The sequence below is a fragment of the Anticarsia gemmatalis genome, chromosome 13, assembly GCF_050436995.1.
Source record: "Anticarsia gemmatalis isolate Benzon Research Colony breed Stoneville strain chromosome 13, ilAntGemm2 primary, whole genome shotgun sequence".
Lineage (NCBI taxonomy): Eukaryota > Metazoa > Arthropoda > Insecta > Lepidoptera > Erebidae > Anticarsia > Anticarsia gemmatalis.
In genome coordinates this window covers 6,891,045-6,912,324 of record NC_134757.1, presented here as the reverse complement: position 1 = coordinate 6,912,324, position 21,280 = coordinate 6,891,045, and the positions used below count along the sequence as shown (strand labels likewise).

The 21,280-nt window shown below is 34.2% G+C and overlaps 1 protein-coding gene across 1 annotated transcript in view; it reads right to left on the bottom strand.

Annotated features, from left to right (window-relative positions):
- The window catches only part of chas (chascon), a 119,853-nt gene extending 108,934 nt beyond the window's left edge, over positions 1-10,919 (bottom strand). The window contains exon 1 of the mRNA XM_076121793.1: positions 10,632-10,919. The gene's annotated coding sequence lies outside the window, so the exon portion shown is untranslated. The remainder of the gene's footprint in view (positions 1-10,631) is intronic.
- Positions 10,920-21,280: the final 10,361 nt, after the last annotated feature.

Here is a 21,280-nt window from a genome sequence, read left to right as displayed (position 1 = left end):
TACACAACTATTTACTATGATGTTCCAATTACTTCACACGGTTAACTATTATGACAACATGACACACTTATATAAGCAGATTAATAGATATTTATATCAAAATCATTAACAAGAATATTAATTTTAATCCGTAGTATCATTTATATTGGCAATTATGTCAAATAAATAGAGTCGAGAGCGGGTTATACCGGCTGCTATAACTAAGTTTTAAATCAATTAATTCAGTTTTATAATAAACGCGGGCAAACTGGCTTTGTGTTGGCACAAGGCATTTATTGAACAAGTATCTCTGTAGGTAGGTAAATAGTTAACATAATATAAGAATCCATTCAAGTTTTGTAGCAACGGGTTTTAACGGATAAATAACTTATTACGTTCAACTTAAATAAATAAGAATGTGGTCGAAAACATGACGGGAAAACCTTGGGAATATTCATATGATTCAACAAACATCATAAGAAGTTACTACTTATATCCAAACAAAACGAGAGAAAGTTCTATGAGCAGCGAAACAAAAGCTAGCAAACTTTACAAGCTTATTTAATTAGCGATCTGGTATGCGCACACGCAGTTCCCGCGTTTCGTTACGCTTGAGTAAAAGCCGCCACACACATGCCAAACTTACATCACATCGTTATGTAAACGAAACGTTTTGACGAGCCTAGTCGTGTCATCTCTATTAATATACTGTCCAACCAGCCTTAAAAGACCCGACTAATGTTTATGCGCTTGTCAAATTTGAAGATCAACTTATGATGGATGTTTGACATATTTGTGCGTGGGAAAAACATAGTTTGGCATTAGTGTAACTAGTTCGACACTGTTTTATGCAGATGTTAAGTGATACAGGTTAGTTGGCTACACACGTTTTTCCAATTAGATTTCATAATTGCTTAAGCTGATCTTAACGAGGCATTTAGTTAGATGTAAGTTGATGAATGTCGCGGCAATTCTTTGTTATGTTAAAGAGTTAATTCTATAGACTAATTTGTACTGAGTAACCTTTTCAATAAAAGTGAAACGATACGCGTTCCCATATAAATAAAATCAATGTTTGAAACTCTATATAACAATACGTGTGTTTGTTTCACACGTCCTTAAATGTCACTTTTTATGAATGCTACGCAGTTTATTGATCTGTTCGTCACAGTCTTATTAGTCGATTGTAGTAATATTGTGGTACTGTCATGAGCACAGTTAGCTACACACTTTCAAACACGTTCATTTATAAAATAAATATTTGAACTAGCCGTACGTTACTCTAATATGATTATGATTAATCTTAGAAGTAAGTCATGACAAAAATGTTCGTCAGTCTTTGCTCATCGCTGTACATATCTATATTACTCTTGCTGTCTGTTTTTCTAAGGAGAACGTTACTCAAAAAGAGCCATTGCTAAACATTTTGTATTATGCAAAGTAGCTGTTGATATAAGAAAGAGGCCTCTCGAAAATTGTTATCTAAAAATACGCAACCAGATATTGGATGTCGTTAGAATAGGTCTGGTTACATCAACCTTCTTACAAATGTGTATGTAAATTTGTACAATTTATAAAGGCGAGAATGTTCTCGAAAAAATACCGATTTCGAGACAAAAAATATGTAGAAAAATGGTAATAAACAGTGATCTAAGTAAATAAATTATCTAATGTTGGTCTAGGTTGATTAATTGTACGATGCTACTCAAAACTAATACAAAAATAGACATTTTCTATTAACAGCAACGACTCTTATAGTATCCCTGGACTAAATGTCATTATCACCACAATAACGGTTAGCTAGTACCTAACTAAACCTACATACTAATAATTGTAAGTCTCAGTATAGCCATAAATACGGTAATAAAGAAACCATAACATAACCAACAACTACAAATGCAAAACCACAACTTTAAACTAAGTGGTAACTTAGTATGGAACCCTAGGACTGTAGAGTAATTACAAATTCCAGTTAACGTTAAAACAGTAACATTGACTCTATGACGTCACCAAGGTCGGTTTATTACTGGTTACAGGTAAAACCCACATTAACTCATTAACCTCATTTCACATCCGAACCTGCATGGTTTTTTGTTTTAGGTCTATCTTCAATATGTCACATTTACTTTGTAAACAATAGTATCTAAATGACTGTTGCGTAGCCTAATGGTTAAAATGGTCACTACTTAATAAACTATAGTATTCTTTAACGTAGTGTCCTGGGTTAAATTTCAGCAACCATCAAATATTTATGAAAACAAATCTTTTTCATAGTTGAAAATTGCATACATACGATAATTACTTATTAAAGTAAGACACAATACTTGTTCTTATTGTGGTGGTCCGTTTCAAGAATATACAAGCAAACAATGCAGTGTAACAATATAGAAATATTATTATCATCTACAGTAATACCATTTTCCAAGTACTTACTCTATAATACGGGCTACTACTTAGAACGTCCTAACAGATTAACTATCAACAAAGAAAGCTACACTTAACCCTCTTATGGTATTATAACACAATCACAAGGTAAATCATGTGCCGCCCAATTTACTATTCCATCCATCACTTGACGACATAGGCCTTCACGATTCGCAGTTTCGTGGGTGTTTCTAGGGTCAAAGTCGCGGGCCAGCCTCGACACCGACATTGCATGTTCTGCCGTGTGACGTGTTACGAATATAGAAATAATGTGAATTAACCAGGCTCAATGTCATTCGTTCCCCAAGCTTCGAATGTCTCATTCATCAATGCTATTGGACTGTGTGGGCTCAGGAATTATTATATGACTAGCTGACCCGCGCAACTTCGCTTGCGTCGCATAAGAGAGACTGGGTCAAATTTTTCCCCGTTTTTGGAACATTTTTTTACTGCTACTCTGCTCCTACTGGTCGTAGCGTGATGATATATAGCCTATAACCTTCCTCGGTGAATGGGCTATCTAACACTGAAAGAATTTTTCAAATCGGATCAGTAGTTTCTGAGATTAGCGCGTTCAAACAAACAAACAAACAAACAAACTCTTCAGCTTTATAATATTAGTATAGATGATGGGACTTCCCCAAATAAATTTTATTGCGTAAGATGTTTTGTTTGTTACCTAAGGGGCAAAGTGGTTTTTACGAATATTTAAGTAAACCTAGAACCATCTCTTTTTAATAGGGTATATAACAAAGCTTTTGCTCTCTTCAGCGTAGCATACAATAACATAATGTAGCTTAGTTACCAGATTTAGAAGAATTATAAGATAATTTGCTTGTATTTTAATCCTACAAGGATCCTTTATACAACGTTTAGTAGACTACTAAATTCTTTCATATATGTACTGTATACAAAGTGTGAACATTTCATATGAGTACGAAAAGTTACACATAAATTCATAGCGCGCTTTGAAAACACAGATAGCAGCTAAGAAATTACAGCAAACGGAAGAAAATAAACAAGAAGAAGACTTAAGAACAACAATCGTTACGTCCCACAAGATGCACATTCTAATTAAACACTGTGTCACCATCACAAACATTTGCAAAGCCTACAGATATTGTTTCTGTGTCCGGATGTTTGCACATACGTCTGTTACCCCGGTTCAGGGAAACTCACTGACTATTTGACAATGATTCACTTCAAACGACACTTTGAAATTGGATGTTTGCTCATTGTTTCTGTGATACACAGCTCATGGGATATTTGCAAGGTACTAGTATAGTGATTCATGCCATCAACAATCCCCTTGAACATAAAACCATGAAATACCTCGAGAGTTCATGACGCAAACTCCTTGCACAACTTTGCTAATGCGTGTGTGACTTTTCCCCTATTTACAAATATGACCATCAACGTTTTATAACTTTATAATCCTAATAAAATCGTATGGTAATTAAATTAACATAATGTGAACTGCCAACACGCAATACTTGACAGCAGGAAACTTAGTTATTGAAATAATATTGATATTACTTTATGTGTTGAATTTTAACTTGCCTGTTGGTATAATACACCGCTCAATGCCGTAAAAAACGTCTCAAAAACGAATTCTAACACAGTATGTATGTTCACAAGACACTAATGACCACAAAAACGTTTCTAAGAAGTGATATAATACATATTTAAGAACATTATGTTATAGATGACCCGGTGCCGCTTGAGTAGCCGACTGGCAAAAACTGAGGCAAGGCTGGCGCGGTCACAGTGGCCATCCTTTGAAGGTCTTTTAGTCACTGTGTCACCAGGAAAACTACTCAGGTATTAAGATAATGCTAAGATCAACGTGATGGAATGTCTATGCTAATCTTAGAATCGGATATAAATGTGATTTTTCCTGTATGTGGGTTGAGATTTTGCTAAAACCTCTAGTGAGGTGATTAATAAAGCCTGTTTAAGGTAAGTTTAACTTTATTCTGTGTCTAAGTATAGTATGCCGCAATAATCCTACAAAGTGTATGTATGAAATAGAGCCAAGTAATCTCAAATTCAACGATACATACACCGAGCAACAGTCACTTCGCTTTTGTTATTTAGATTCTATTCAACTTATTTATTTACAAGACCGTTCCTAAGAAAACTCTCGGCGATATATTTACACTTTCAAGAAAATCGTTGCTCTATATTCACTTCATAGAACTTCCCACGCGGATAACGCAGAATGTTCAGCCTTCGATCCTAGATGTCAACGTGCCATTTATTTGTATAAATGTACGTAGGATGGTGATGTAGGCTGACTTAGCTTCCTCGAGTAAACAGCCTTCCGCCCTTGCACCGTTATACCGCGACCTACGACTGAGGGAAATGCATTCCTGTAAACGAGTTACCATAATCTCTTCAACAAAAGAGGCAATAACTCGCGAGGAACGGATATGAATGTCTGTCGCGGCTAATAAAATTCTAAACAAGCTAGTCTGCGTTTTCATGTTTCTGAAAGTAGTTATCGTATGTTATTGTGCTTGGCTGTAATAATAGGAATATGTCACGTAATCTTGATGATATTTTTGTTGGCATTTTCGGTCCCATTGTAGTGAATAAATAATAATAAATATTAAATATTTATTATTTATTATTAATAATTACCCGATATAATTCAAAGAATGTTAAACAAAACAAAATCACGCATACCATTCTACTTGTAAGTGTTTGTACAAATAGAAGCCTTTTTAAGTAACGTGAAAATTGATTTCTCATGCCTGAGCTTCCTACCTTCGTTCCACAACAGAATTTTCAACAAACAAGTTCACAGATCTTCAAATATTTAGATACGATTATAGTATTTGTGTACTTATTCGCTAAGAACGGTAATTTACGGAACAAAACACAGAGTAAGACAAAGAATACTTGGTCATTATTTATAAACGAAATTCTTGTGGTTAAGCGTCACGAAGCAAAAATAGATATAATAGACACTCCTTCTAGCGTTTATTTGAGATATTTTTTGCGAAAATGTCAACATCGCAATTGGCTAAAATGCTAATTAATAACACGTAAGTAATGTATGTGTTCAAGTTTATTTTTTACAATGATTAGATCTGTCAATTTACATAATTTGATAAGAGATCCGATATTGGATTCTTAATTAATTTAAATACAGGTAGCTAATTGATTTTAATCGTACTATAAATCATAAGCAATTGAAGTTGGTATGTTTCTAATTAATACAATATTTAATTACATTTCAATCACGCCATAAAAAGTAAATCTGGTATACTTTTAGGACTCATATTCATTAATAAGAGTAATCTAAGGTAATAAAAAACATGAAGACATAGAAAACCAGTAAAGTGATACATATCAATATCGAAGAAAAATACATTTTAAAACCCGTCCATTCAGGCAGCGGAACGATTTGCTGTCGAATTAATAAAACGACCTGTAATACATCAGTCGACTCATAATTCGCTCAATGTAACGAGTAGTACTTGAGCAATGGTAGGGTGTTGCTAGTAAATAATCAGCTCGGGTCTACCGCGTCGGGAATGCGTTCAAACACCCGCCTCGGGCAACCGGCTTGCCGATCATAGCATTTAGGATACGTGAAACGGTTAACGGAATTTCAATTGCAGTAGCTGCTACAAAAACTTGAATGTGTTCGTGTGATTCTTACCGCGATAGTCCAAGTTGATCGGCTTGTTAGAAGTTAATGTAAAATATTTATCAGGTCTAGCGTTGCACTAAAAATAAACTTTAAAAAACCCCACCATTCTTTCCATGTAATCTAATCCAATCTGTCCCTATAGGTTTTTCAAGTTTAAACGAAATATCGGTTCATATTTTGCGCTGTCTACGACAGTGCTTATGCTTATACATTTACGTCGGTAAGCAACTGTACTAGTTAATCAGATATATGTAATGAATAATACCGGGAATGAGTATGAATCAGAGCTGAATAAATAGAGCTTTTATCTATCTCAATATTTTGTTTCAGTATTCATAAACCGAGTAACGGAATTTCAAGTTTGCCGAAACAATTAGAAAAATGCGAAGAACTGCGCACAGATAATAGCCGTGCGTATTTGTTCAGAAGTGATAATTAACAATCATTGTAGCTGAACACATTGTGATGGAAAACGTCCTCAGTCAATGACACTTTAATGGGCAACTATAGTTCATAGTTGTAGTTTGTATAGAACTAGTTCTATCCAAAATAACCTACCGTTAATGTATACAGCTTTTCCTTTTACAGTACTCTATCAATTAACAGTTTGTTTAACCGTTCTACCTCAAAACCTTAAAAGACAGCCTACTGTCATAACAATTTTCCCAAAATTGGGATCGTTGTCAAAAGTTTCTCGGCAGCGGACCACCACGAGTTTGAAACATTGTCCAATCACGTAGGCCGTCCATCTGTGATATAATAACCATTAATCTCTAAGTTTCCCACCAGTATCTGACTTATTACAAAATAATATCTCTACAGTACATGCATTCAAAATCTCGGTTCTAATTACTCAGTTGAACTCGTACGTAGCAACTAGCAAGCTAATGCGTTTATAAGAACTTATTTCCTCCAAGCAGCTAAATAAACAAGAAACATAGCTTAGTATGACATAGTTTCTTAGAAAACGATTGCTTATCATGCACGGATGTGACTAACATAAATCCTGTCCGAGTTTTTACGATTATTAGCCTTAGTTACGTACGTAAGACCGCACGTTGTCTCGTGTCAAATTCTTGTACACGACTACCGATATTGTTGTGGTCAAAATACAATTGGTTATTATTGTTTGTATTTCACAGTTTAGTTCGCGATGGCAACATAATTAAATTAATGTACCCGTAAATGTCCCCTTGCTGGGCACGAGGTCTCCTCTAGGAATGAGATGAACTACATAAGTATGGAAATAACTAAAGGTGAAGGAACTAAAGTTAAATGTAAAAATCAAGAAAATTACCAGGATTTCAAAATTTAGGAACGTTGAACGTGGTGTTTAAATCCATTTTACAAAGCTTTTGATGGCAGAGTCGTGGCGCATATTTTGTTATTAGTATTTCTTTCTAAGCTTTAAATATATAAATTAAATGACCAGTCTCTAAAGCATATTAGTTCCAGGCAGGTATTAAAATTTGCATCCCAGAAATACGTATTAAAATTCAAATGTTCATATATCATCCGCCCCACAAAACTAAATTACAAAAAGAAATGAATTGCCAAAGCGGTTTTCGATCGAAGCTCTTGAATTCACACCTAATGTCAAAGATCATTGATCTGGGAATAGCATTTTAATGTAACAAAGTAACAATAAAATCTATGTGATCGACAATGGGTGCGTAGGCGCAACTGACAAATAAACTGTTATTATTCTACAATCTAACACACAAACGCCTCTGCCAATGTTTTGTTCAGTTTTTTGTCAGCAACCGTATGAGTAATAATTATGCCGAGACTGTAATAATAATTCTCTTGTAATAACTGTAATAACATGTAAATATAATACGCGTGGTTGTTAATATAATATTATTGTAATGGCTCATTTATATGACTATATTCTTATATGGACTGATACAAGAATATTGTTTTGCGAGCTCACGATTTATGTTTGAATAAATATCACTTTGGAACTTTAACGACTTTTGAGAATCTACTCTCGACAACCGGCTAGCTACCGAGAAATTTTGTTTGAAAATCTAATCAACGCCTCGGGCAGGCGCCGTTGACATTATTTTTCAAGTACTTACGTTTCAAATGCCAAAACCACGTTACTTGATAGTATAGACTGTCGGGAACCACGCTACAGAACAATAATTAGTGTATATTTTTATTATTAAAACTATGCCTTTGTTATACCAATAAATAATACATTATTTTCTTAAAAAAATGGGCGTAATAAACATCAATGTAGCGACTACAAAGTCAAATGAAGATAAAATTAACAAGTAAAACAAACTTGTAGCGAGTAAGTGATTAACACACGGAGGGGTTATAATAGCCCTTATAAGAAACAATTACGAGGTTACAAAGGGCTAACAAGCCATCATTACTTAGTGCAACATTGTCCACTTAACACGTAAAGTGTATTGGACACGGGTCCGCGGGTAATTATACGACTACCCTCGTTTTACAAGCATGATAAATACAGTCATTTAGTTTATGGACGGTTGTATAGAGACGGCGTTAAATGCTATTGCTAGTGTTATCAAAATTGTACGAATATGAATGTATCAATAATGCAAAAGTATTGAAGCATGTTTGATCTTTGCTAAAAATATATTGATTGTAGAGTTTCGTAGACACATGATGGATATAAAGTTTTAGCGACGATACGGTTGCAAAAAATCTATATAAGTCTTCTAAAAATTAAAAATATACCTCTAGTTATTAGGATTTTGGAGGTTCCTACCACCAAATAAATGCAAAATATGGTAAAATAAAAACTATAACTATCGTCAGACTATTTAATAACTTTAACAAATCAAAACGTTTAAAAAGACATGATATTTACAAACAATGAACAAAGTTCACAAAACCAATAAAACTACGTTGTCAATGACGTTAGAACAAAATTACCCATAGACAATACTCGTCTACGGTTACAGCTGATCGGTTAGTTTGGTATGTTTTCTGCGCCCGCGTCGCCATATCCGCTCAAAGGCTCAAAGTACTGACGAAACCCTTAATTGTGCTTAGATTTTATAATTAACTAGCTGACCCGCGCAACTTCGCTTGCGTCACATAAGAGAGAATGGGTCAAAAGTTTCCCCGTTTTTGTAACATTTTTTACGGGTATTCTGCTCCTATTGGTTATAGCGTGATAATATATAGCCTATAACCTTCCTCGATAAATGGGTTATCTAACACTGAAAGAATTTTTCAAATCGGACCAATAGTTCCTGAGATTAGCGCGTTCAAACAAACAAACAAACAAACAAACAAACTCTTCAGCTTTATAATATTAGTATAGATTTATGAAAATATATTTATATGAAACCAGTACGTGTAATAATTTCTGCTCTATTAAGTAGTCATTAATTTATACGAATCGTTGTAACAAGTGAAAAAGTACGTATTCAATTATTGACATAGTTCGAATACTTTTTTCTTATTTTCCTTTACAAATTTTTAAACGATTTCTACTCCTATTTAAGTTTTTATTCTACTGCTTGGTATGAAACATCACAGAAATTGAATTATACTCCTATACGGTAAGAAAATTATTAACTTAGCTGTATAATAAATTTAAGCTCAATCTCTATTTACAGCAGAAAGCCAAAAAATTCCAACCCACGTTACGTCAGTTGTATTATAAGTTCCTAAATTAACAACAAACTAAGATAACAAATAATCAAATCAAATAGGTGATAAATAAACAGCCGTATTAATTCTAAACACAAGCAATTCCATTAAACGCTTCAGGAAACATGCATTTCCATAATCACATGTACAGTGTGAAGGCATTATGGTAATGTTTCCACATAACCGAGACACCTACATGCGTCATTGAACATTTTACATTGTGTATTCAACATACCATTGACACCTATGTCGAGTTTTCCGAACAAAATATACATATAGAAGGTTTACTACGAAAATTTGATAAAATATAAGCGGAAAATGAGATAATTATTTAGCATAAGTACTTGGTCTGTTTCGTCATTTTAATTCCCGGTATTTGCCGTGTAATTCACAAGTTTTAGTTTATTATAGTTCTATAAGTTGTTCAATGTTATACGAAATGCCTACGGGCAGTAAAAATAGTTTCAAAGGAGTTCAGTAGGCTGGTTGAGAATAGCTTAAATAGGTTAGCAAGGCTTCTTTTTATCCCTCTATGTAGAGCAGCCACGTGTAAGTAAGTTTTATCGACTTTATACGTGACATATATTTCAAGATCCCTTACAAACAACACAATACACTATTCTTTAAAAAGTAACCCGTACAAGGACTATCGGACCTACTAAACGTTAGCTGTACCATAAATAGCAACGGAAAATCTTCCCCAAATGCGGCACTGCACCTTATATATCTACTATTATTGTATTATATTATGCAGCTGCAATTAGCTTCAGCCATGACAAATCGGATGCCATCACTCATCGCATAATCGCATAAATACATAATTCCTATCATTACAACTAAAACATGGCCTGATAACATCGCGCACACGAAAAAAATAACGATCATAATCTTTGTAGCACATAATAGCATGTATAATTAAACAGTTACAAACCTCGGACAGAAAAAAAACACGTGAACTTCACAAAACACAACAAAACAGTTTTACAACAAACTTTCAGTCACAACACTGAAAACAATGAGAATAATTCACACGCTAATGGTTAAAAGAACACCAAACTACGATAATGATGGCACTAACATTCCAGCACGCGTAGGTTATTGTCAGTACAATTTTACAAGGACTTTTCATTCAGAAAAATACGTAAAATGTATCGGTGGAAATCGATGGTGTAATGATCGATCGTACACGCGGTCGCGAGCGAGACAGAGACACTACGAGTATGACACCGGCGAGCCTCGCCTCGTGTAGTGCGCAAGAGTGGGGGCCGCGAGGACCAACATGGAAAACTGCGTGGACGCAGCCCGCAGCCTCACCCGTCTACTTAATATCTTATTCAAATTAACCGACGACGAACCACCGTGCTCGCATTATCATCACAGGGAACAATCTGGTTATACTACATCCAAAACTGGTTTTATTAAAAACATCTTTAAGGTTTTTATCAAAGATTCTCCGTCGCATAAACAGCACTAAAACCATAAAATCAATACGGCGATTATATCATCGTGTAGATACTGGATCATCAATGAAAATAGATTCCTAAAAACACGTCTTTGTATACCGCACTTGCTTCTACAAAACATATTTATTTTAAAAGTGTCAAACAATTTTTCCGTTTTTCTTTGCTTGTGTTATTATCGTGTTAACATTTTTTCGTAAATTGACAATATGTAAAATCAGAAGCTGTAGTTCCTGATATGTTAGGTGTATGTTATACAGATTTTTCACGCTAAGTTTTGAACAAAAGGCAGATCGTGTTGTATGTAAACACTATCAGGGACAGACAGTTATTGTATTTGTAGGTAATGTACACACGTAACAAATATGGGTGTATTTTTACTCAGGTGTAGCTAATAAATAAATCAAACATTACTAATGCGGATATTTATTTTATCTATTCTTCCTACTGCAGATTTGTCGGGCGGATTTATGCAAAACTGAACCAGTATAATTACTGAAGGCGAAACTGACAAAAGTAAAGGCACCTTTAATACAGGCCAGTGGGAGGACCGGCTGCCCACCGCTCTTGTTTATCACACCGGCCCCAGATGCATGCCAATGAAGCGTGGGCGCATTTTGCATAAACATTACCAACTATGTCATAATCCAACTCGCCAACACAGCCAGGCTGCGTTCAATCGGCCCTCTTCTAAATATAGTCATACACTTCACACAATATTGTTCCCTGCTTATCTCAAAGCACTCACATTCATACAAAGGCATTTTTAAAGGATCGGGCTACGTACAATATAATGGCAGTTAACCGATAACATTACGTTATAAAATCGTCGGAATTTCGAGGTTGGTATTTGCTAAATTGGCGTCTAGCGCCAGCCGCCCACATGAACACATAAAATTATAATATTTAAATACAATACCATATCTTCAATGATATTGCGCGCATATTTCGCAAATATCGGTCTTGAGTAGGAAGAACGCCTTCGAACCGATATCATTTAACAGGTACAGGTTTCGTTACCGAGATATAACAAATATGTAAATAAACTTCAATTAGAAACCAATCTAATAGAACGTAGGACAGCTAAAATGTTTCTTAGTATCAACTAAACCTGTTATTAATAACGTTCACTTCGCAGTTTTAATACTTTTTTAAAACAATGACAAAGTGCTCCCTTTCAAGTGCCGAGAGTTCCGAAATCAGCTTATGTTATTCAATATCCGTAGCTCGAGAGCTACGCTCGGCTAGGAAACTTTTATAAAATTCCTTTTACTTACTAAAATTGTTTTACAAGACATTGTGTATTTTAGAAGCATGGTAATAAAAGATTTACTTACTTTGTTCTTTCATTCATAAATTATTTCTTTACAACGTAATCCTTTATTACTTTCGTAAGATATACAGTATACACGTTAAATTCTTGAAGAGTGCCTACCCTAGACAACATTTCGACGAAATTATGTTAGGAACGTTCCTCGAAAGTGTTCTAAACGTATCAAATTACAGGCTAATAGCTTAGCAGGAGGCAATACGATTTTCCAGACAGAAAAAACCCAATAACGCATTCCTTGAACCGTCAATCGATCGTAAGCCGATTGTGCTTGCGACAATGACAAAGGAAACTTTGATAAGTTTATGAATCAATGCATTATACGAAGCCGAAAAAACCCTCTATACTTAACATAATAAAACATCAAAGCTCAAAATCACTGAGTCAGTACGATCATTTTGTTTTGCGGTTGTCCTTTTATGCTTCCTACAAATGGACATGGGAGGATCTTGATGGACTGTAACTAAGCGATAAGCTTGAGAAAACATTTCATTTGCAATTCCGAGATCCACACGTGCACAATGCACATTTTCCTTACAGATTATGGACCGCAATCTGCCGACGAATGATGACCTGGAATGTTTACGTATGTGAGAACTTAATATTAAGACGTAATAATCTTTAAATGTACGAACATGTTGAATTGAATATTTAGGTGAATAGATTAATCGCGTCTTATTCAAAGTGACATATCTACGGATTAAATTCTAGGCTTAGCTTTTTTAGCTTTTCTTAGCTCCAAAATAAGTTTTCTTTATTTATCAACCTTATAATGATGAAAATTGTTTGTCAAGTGTTGTCAAAATCTTGTGGATTTGGACCTTTTACTCTCATGTATTGGTTTCAAAATGTAACACTTCACGCCTACGCCACTATAAGTTAAGAAAGGTCAATGTGTTTTCAAAAGTACAATAAAATATTTGGTTATAAATAAAATAAGGCCACCAAAAACCTTTTTTTTCTCAAAATAACGGATGTCCTATTTACTAAGATACTATACATAATTGTGTAGTCACAAAATTAAGCTGAGCACTATCACATTTTCTAGTCTGCGAACACAGAGTCAACACCCTCTAACCGCGTTTATTTACGGTACCTATAACATTTGAGACACATTTAATAATAACGTAAAAATAAACCTTCTTTACAAAATGTACTGTTACCTCGTTATAAATTAAGTTTATGCTGCTTTTATACGTTTCTAAAAGGTTCTTCAAGTAAATAATAAACGTTGATTACGCCCTGCGCAGTTAAAAGGCAAATTCAGAAGCAATTCACTCATAACAAATTATTATGAGTTACAAATCATACCAGTTTGTAAAGTTTAATGTTTGTGCAAGTTGTTCCTAATACTCTTGTAATAAGGTAGTTAAAAGCTACGGCTTTAATAAATATGTGCGACCTGCATCTCAGGTATTAATAACAAACAAGATCTCAGTTGTAGTAATATAAAGCTGAAGAGTTTGTTTGTTTCAAGGCGCTAATCTCAGGAACTACAGATTCGAATTTAATAGTTAATTTATTGAAAAAAATCTATATATAGCCACATTATAATATTAGTTAAATTTGGTTGATGAATGAGATGCAATAAAAAGCTTCTGGGAAAACAAAATTTCATATAACTGTTATTTTATAACACAATACTTAGTAGGTAACTATACATACTATCTCACCTTTACTTCTATTATTTTATCCGTATTTACTTTTTTACTAACGGTAATAACCCTTGCCATATTCGTGTGTATAAGAACTACGTCTCAAAACAAAGCAGGCTACATTTTTTCCGGCGCATGACCATTTTGATTATAATTTGTTTTCTCGTAACGATGTCTGCCGTCTAATTGGATGTGGGCTGTGTTTTTATCAATGTTCACGATAAGAACGACTGGTCGTCGTTTATTCGTAAGATGACATTCGTGAACATAATTTCAATAAATTGTTGTTGTATGTCATCAGCCTATTGATATGTATCTAATACTGAGCAAGAGCTGGATCCTCAAGATGCGCTACATTGCCAAAATCTTCTATTTGATATCCATTGTTACACTTATTCTGACTATATTCAAGCGTATGCTGTAGTAGGTTATTTTTGTGAGAATTTGAGCTAAATGGTGGCGGCAATTCTAAGCCAAATTCTATGTGATGACACCGTAATAGCTTGCGTCAAAATTGCCAAAATCCGTTATTAATGCTTTAGTCATTAACGGGAAAAATGCACGTTTTCCTTCAAAACTGCAAGTGCATAATGAAATAGATTTGTAATCAGAGAGTCATCTGTACCTACACGATTGAGGAAACTGATTATGCGTCAGCAATACGGAAATAGAAGAACATTAAGAAATAAAATACTTAGACCTACACAGTTTATGAATCATTTGTCAGTATGAAGATTTTCCAACAACTTTTAAGACGCTAAGGTAAGGTAAACTTGTCATCATTGCCTAAAATTATAGAAAGAAAGGTTTCCATACCCGTTATATTAGGTTACTGTAATATTAGGATGACTTGTTAAAATTATATACCAACATGCATGAAATTGCAAAAAATAATTTGCAATCATAACAAACGGGGCGAGTTTGTAATTAATGCCAATTATAAAGCAGAAATAACATCTAGTACATGAACGCTAAGCGTTACTGATCTATTGTTTATTTGATTATTATTTTATAATTAGTTACCAGTTATACATGGAGGTATAGGCTAACATTCTAACCGACATTGACGAACCTTATAGCCCTTTGCCCTACTCGAAAATCAAACCGCCGTCATTATTACGCGACGTGCATCGCCTAGCAATGTTACTCATTTAAATAAATGTATTATGTGTCGTAAATACAATAACTATAAATCTATAACTTAGTGTCCGATCGGACATTTTGTATCCGAATTCATTTATTACTGCCAATAACTATAATTACGGTCTCAAAGTCTCTATTAACCATGTCTGCATAAAACTCCTACGCAATGCCTACAGCTAAACGTTTTGTCTAATATCTGGCGTCTATACTTATTTATTGTTCATAAAATACCAATGAATAATAAAAGAATTATTACAAATTATAATTTTGCTCGGAGCAACGTGTGAGTCATTTTTCGTCTCGTGTTTCGAAAACGGTTTATTTTTTGGTGCAACATTAGTGAATGATATTGTTTTTTATAAAATGCATAACCGAATCAAATTCCAAAAATCTGTCTAAGTTATTCCTACATATTATGTACCTTTTCTTTAATTTTCATTCGATAGAGGAAGGATTATTTCATTCGACTTACGACTGTCATAGAAGAGATGAGTGCTATCGGAATTTAAAGTACATCTTACACGCATATTAAAAAGAGCATAACCGTTACAAAAAACTAGTTATTGTTCAAATCAAATAAAGTATCACGTTATTTATTCAGATCTGTTAATACACTCTATAATAACATACATCAACACCATAAAACGTTCTAAAACGAATCATTATCGCGTTTCCGTCCAACAATCTACAGGCCTGAGGCGTTATTTGTAAAACCGAATGATTACGAGTAATTCCGGAGTTACCCGAAGTCACAGAGTGTTTGATCAGCTGATGAAAGTGAGCAGCAACTGGCAGCAAGAGTGGCTGAGCCAACATGTACGATGATGACAGACAAAAGGTCAGAAACTGAAGGTAATGCCACCGGTAATGCTGTTTGTTTATGTTTCTTATTGTTTCAACATCGATTTACATGTGTTTTGTTTAAGGTCTACTAAGCCGTTTATGACCGCTGTATAAAAAGTGCTCGTGTGTCGTAACTGTTTAGTGATCTACGTAAGCTTTTGAGGAGTGTGGTATTTAGGTTAATTTTTAAGGTAATATATAAAATAAGATTAATGTTATGTCACGGAGCTTGTTAAATATCTGTAAATCACAGACTCTAAATACTCTTAAATAGATAGATAACAAAAACATTGTATGTTAGAATTGAAGTCACAACTCACTAGAACCAACTAAACCTCTACATACCTATAAAAATCTTTAGTTACCTTAAATAAACAGTCCACATTTCTACAAACATCTGACAATGATCACACACTTATTGACTCAATTAAATTCAATTCAATTAATAATATAGTAATAGTATTAATAATATAGTAAAATAATATAGTATTAATCGAAACATTGTCTAAAACCATTTAATTACTTAAAACTGTACGAAGCTATTCCCCTTACATCTTAATCATAAAGGCCAAAAAAGGCCAACGAACATTACAAAACAGGTCAACAATACATTGCTCAACAAGTAACATAAAAGCTAGTAAAACAATATTTCATTTATGATAAACAGATAATATCATATACTTGATGTGGCGCTATTGTTAAAGTTCTTATGAATCACCTCTACATAATACACACGTAATAATCGTATTCAGCTTCTGTCCTTGCTACTCCAAATAAAGAAAACAGGCCATAAAATAACACCGACTAATATCTATAAACAATATTAAGTAAGACATCTCGATTGTGAGGTAATATCTAATTTATGGACTAATTAGCAAATTCATTTTACCGAATATGGGACATTTAATGCTTTAGACTGAGGCCTTTTCAGATGCATATGCGATTAAAACCTTGTTCCAAATTGACAAAATTTTAGTCAAATTATTATTCCACAAAATATGTATAGTTCATAAGGATTGAAGTGTATTAGATCAAGAGCTAAACTTCCTTGATATATTTTAGTCGCTCGCAAAAGACATAACTTATTACCATTAATCTAAAATAATAAAAGCTGGAGTAATAACCTAATAAACCTCAGCAAAGACAGCATCAAGAAAATACTTGGTGCTTTCACAGGACACTACAGCACGAACTACATGTTAAATAAAATAGGAGCCATAGATGACCCTAAATGCAGGCACTGCAATGAAGAAGCAGAAACCATGAAACACATACTGTGCGAGTGTGATGCTTTAGGAAGGAAAAGAATGGATCTTCTAGGATGCGGTTACCCTAAACCAGAAGACTACAGGCTGCTTCCGGTGGGGTGCATAGCAAAACTGATAAGTTTTGCCCTGCCCCTCAACGTCTAGAGTAGCAAAGGAGGGGGTGACACAAAGGATCAGGAATGGTCGAAGTGTCAGTCAGGCATTAACTGGCACCCCCACGCCTAAGATAAGATAAGATTACCATTAATCAGGAACATTACTGACCCCCGGTTTCTGAGTACATTTTGCGGTAGTTTATCTATTCAATTGCGTTTTTTTATATAAGTTTTAACGCTATGGAATAGATAAACTACCGCTAAATGTACCTCAGAAACCAGGGGTAAAAAAGTTTGAAACTAGAAATGATACTTTCCTTACAGAAAAACTCTCTATATTTTACTCGCAAAAACTAAAGTTTTTGATAGCGCCAAATGCTTTTAGAGCAACCAACCAATTATACTAAAACGGTAGAGTATAAAAAGCTCCTGAATAACCGATCATTGGTCTAAGCACGTCAATCACCTGTTCAAATTGCATCATCCAATCAATACTGTCCTTCTAAACTGTTTACCAATCATTTCGTATAAGCCATTAGTCCAGACCATTATAATCATGTGTAATGTGGACTAATAACTGCAGTCATTAAATCTACGTTACAAGCGTAATCACTGTTTTCTATCAATGAAAGAATATTCTTATTTTTAGGTCAAATTTACCGAATATTTAGCGTAATAATAAAATGTTTTGCATGTAATGTATGGACTGCCTCCGTGGCGCAGTGGTTTAGGTTGCCACGCCAATACCATTGCGCCGGGAGGTGGTGGGCTCGATTCTCACACTGAACAATAATATTATTTGTGCGATCCACAAATAATTATAATTGTTTCGAGTCTGGTCGTGCTTTGTGTCTGTTATTTGTATGTTTGTACAAGTCCCGCGACACAAGAGCAGTTGTCTTTAAAAAAAAAATATACCGCAGTTTTGTAGTAAATATTTATTTGCTTATATTAAGTCTTAACTCAATCAGTATTTACTTAATTGATGATACGTAGGTATTATTTTAATTTAAAATATTCACAACAATCTTGGTTGTAAAAAAGCTTAATAAATAAGTAACGAGCCATAATGCTGTCAGCAATTATTTTAAATTAAAACTGAGTTTGTATCATAGTTATGTTTTATAATGATGTAAGTATCTATAATATAAATAATTAATTATACTATCAATCATCTGAAGCTCATAATGAAATGTGTAATTGATGTAAGGGCGATATAAATTTATCAAACAAGAAGCCTGATCGTGATTCTTCAATCGTGATCGGAATTGATTTCACTTCATGCAGGAAATCGATATCGATTGCAATTTACCGAGCGATATTATCGATATAATGTTACGTAATAAAATATTAAACATGGATATTTAAACAATCACGTCTCATTTATTATATTATTTATTTCTTAATCCTCATTTTTAGTTTAATACCTTTTTTATGGGCCTGTGTCAATAATACACAGTTTCGTCTATGAACCCAATGGTCCAACTTAATGAGATGTTAGAGCTATAACTCAGAAAATCTCAATGGTACATAATGACCAAATACAGATATGACACGAAAGGCAGGACGATGACTCAGACGATTTCATTTTCCATATATTTATTAGAAACTGAATGTGTACATAAAATTGAAAGCGCACCGGCCCATATTGGGTGCAGCTTCAAACGGCCAGTGCGAGAAGTGCCATCGAAAATGCCAATCGGCCTACTTCAGTCAGCAAAGCCTTGTAGGCCGCCCACGACTCGTATTAGGGCCGTCGTTTGTAAAGACATTCGACGTTTTTACAAACTTTTTTGCACACGGTACATGACACTTTCACACGCTTTATAATAATTTTGTGATTTACATTATGTATGCTTTTAAGGCGGGGTAATCTTGAAATATGGTTATTTAATGCTTATGGATCGAGAATTCGTGTCAAATTGACGATTTTGTAAAAAATGTCGACATTAAGAGATTCATTTTTGTAGATTACGTATGCACTTGACACGCTTCAAATGAGAATATATTTTTCTTTCTATGATTACTATCAGGCCACTACTATATTGATTATGTTCATGCATAATTTATAAGTCCTAGATACCAATCAAGAAACAGGGAAGGAAACATTGAGTTTTCGTGTTATATTCGGAGGCATCCCCACCTGAGAAGTTTACTGCAACCTGTTAAGGCCTAATTGCTGGTTGCAATCGCGCATAAATATTAATTTATTTGATTATTGAAATATGATCGTTCTCAGTAATAAAGCTCGTTATGTCACCATTATTACAAATGGAAATCGTTGTAACTTGTAGCATACGTATTAGCCAACTTCTAATAATTATAATGCGAGATTTAATATACGTGACATCTCATCCTTTTGTCAGCATTGTTTTGAATACCCAACGTCATGAAGAGCTATATTTTAGTTAATTTTATATCTTACTATTACAGGAACTTCGAAACAACAAACGCTCTGTAGTTAGAGAGACTAAAGAGCGTTTGACTCTATGGACTTTAGATTTTAGTAAAAATGTAGGTAATATCTACATTTTAATTCGAGAAACACAGTCTGAAACACGATACTCAGAGATTTTCTTCTCTCGTCAAATAACATAACGTAGGTACCGTATTTACGTCCCATATAAAGTGGTGACTAAGGGTACATAGAAGGTACTATTGATACTAGGTACAGCTAAAGAAACAGGTAGTTGATTACAAATTCATCTATTGGCAAGCTACAAGATGTGTCATGAATAGTCATGTGTTTTGGATGTGGGAAGCCGAGTCGACTGCGATTTAACACACGATAAAATTCAATAGAGTTGTTATTGAATTTGATACTTCTTACGTAGGCTAGTTCTTGTATGAGCCGTGTTGCAGATCACTATTCGAAAATGTTTTCAAACATTTTCTTGGTATCAGCAGCTCTTCAATGATCTATCTCCTTATGATCTAATGATATACCTCATTAGATAATATATTATATTAGTTTCGTGACTTTCAAAAATTTCGCGTAATATGGTAATTATACAATAGGATATAACAATTAACGTGAACACGTATTAATCTTGAAATACTTGACGTTTCGGCGCAGATTAAACTGTCCGTGGTCGCTGATGTACTGTTATAATATAATTATATGTAGATAAGATTAATAAATAGCTACGCCAACATTGACAAGCACAAAATTGTTTTATTATTATAAAACTATACTCCAGTTTCAAAGGAATGATAGATTTGGGCCCTTAATCTTCAAAGCAAAGTTGCCTTTGTGAATTATGAAGTTTAATATCAAATAAATTAAATCAATTTATCTTCGACTGGCTTTTAACCGAACGAAACTAATACCGGCAATATTTTACATAGTCAATTACTCATTAAATTACCAAATCGGATATTGGAAATAACTTCGGAGCGTTTCGGTGAGAAATCATTGACGTGTAGTAATGGTATACCGAGTCCCGGCAACTTCGAGTAAGCGTGGGTTGTTACGTTAGATTTAACGTGACTGTATGTTGCCGCTTTAGGCAGGATTGTCCCGATTTCAGCCTGTAGTTCCGCTGTCAGCAATGACAACAGAAATGGCCGCTTTAGCAAACAAACCTGCTTGTTTCGTTTCACTGAGATTGGTTACGTATTTTTTTAGATAAGTGTGGTGGTTGAGCAAACAAAATATAGACAACAACTTGCCTAGTAGGTATGTTGTAGTTCATTACACTCTTTTTACTCAAAATTTTATATATCCCGTTTTGAATTTAATTATATGGTAACATTAGCCATACTGCATATTTTATGGACATGCGA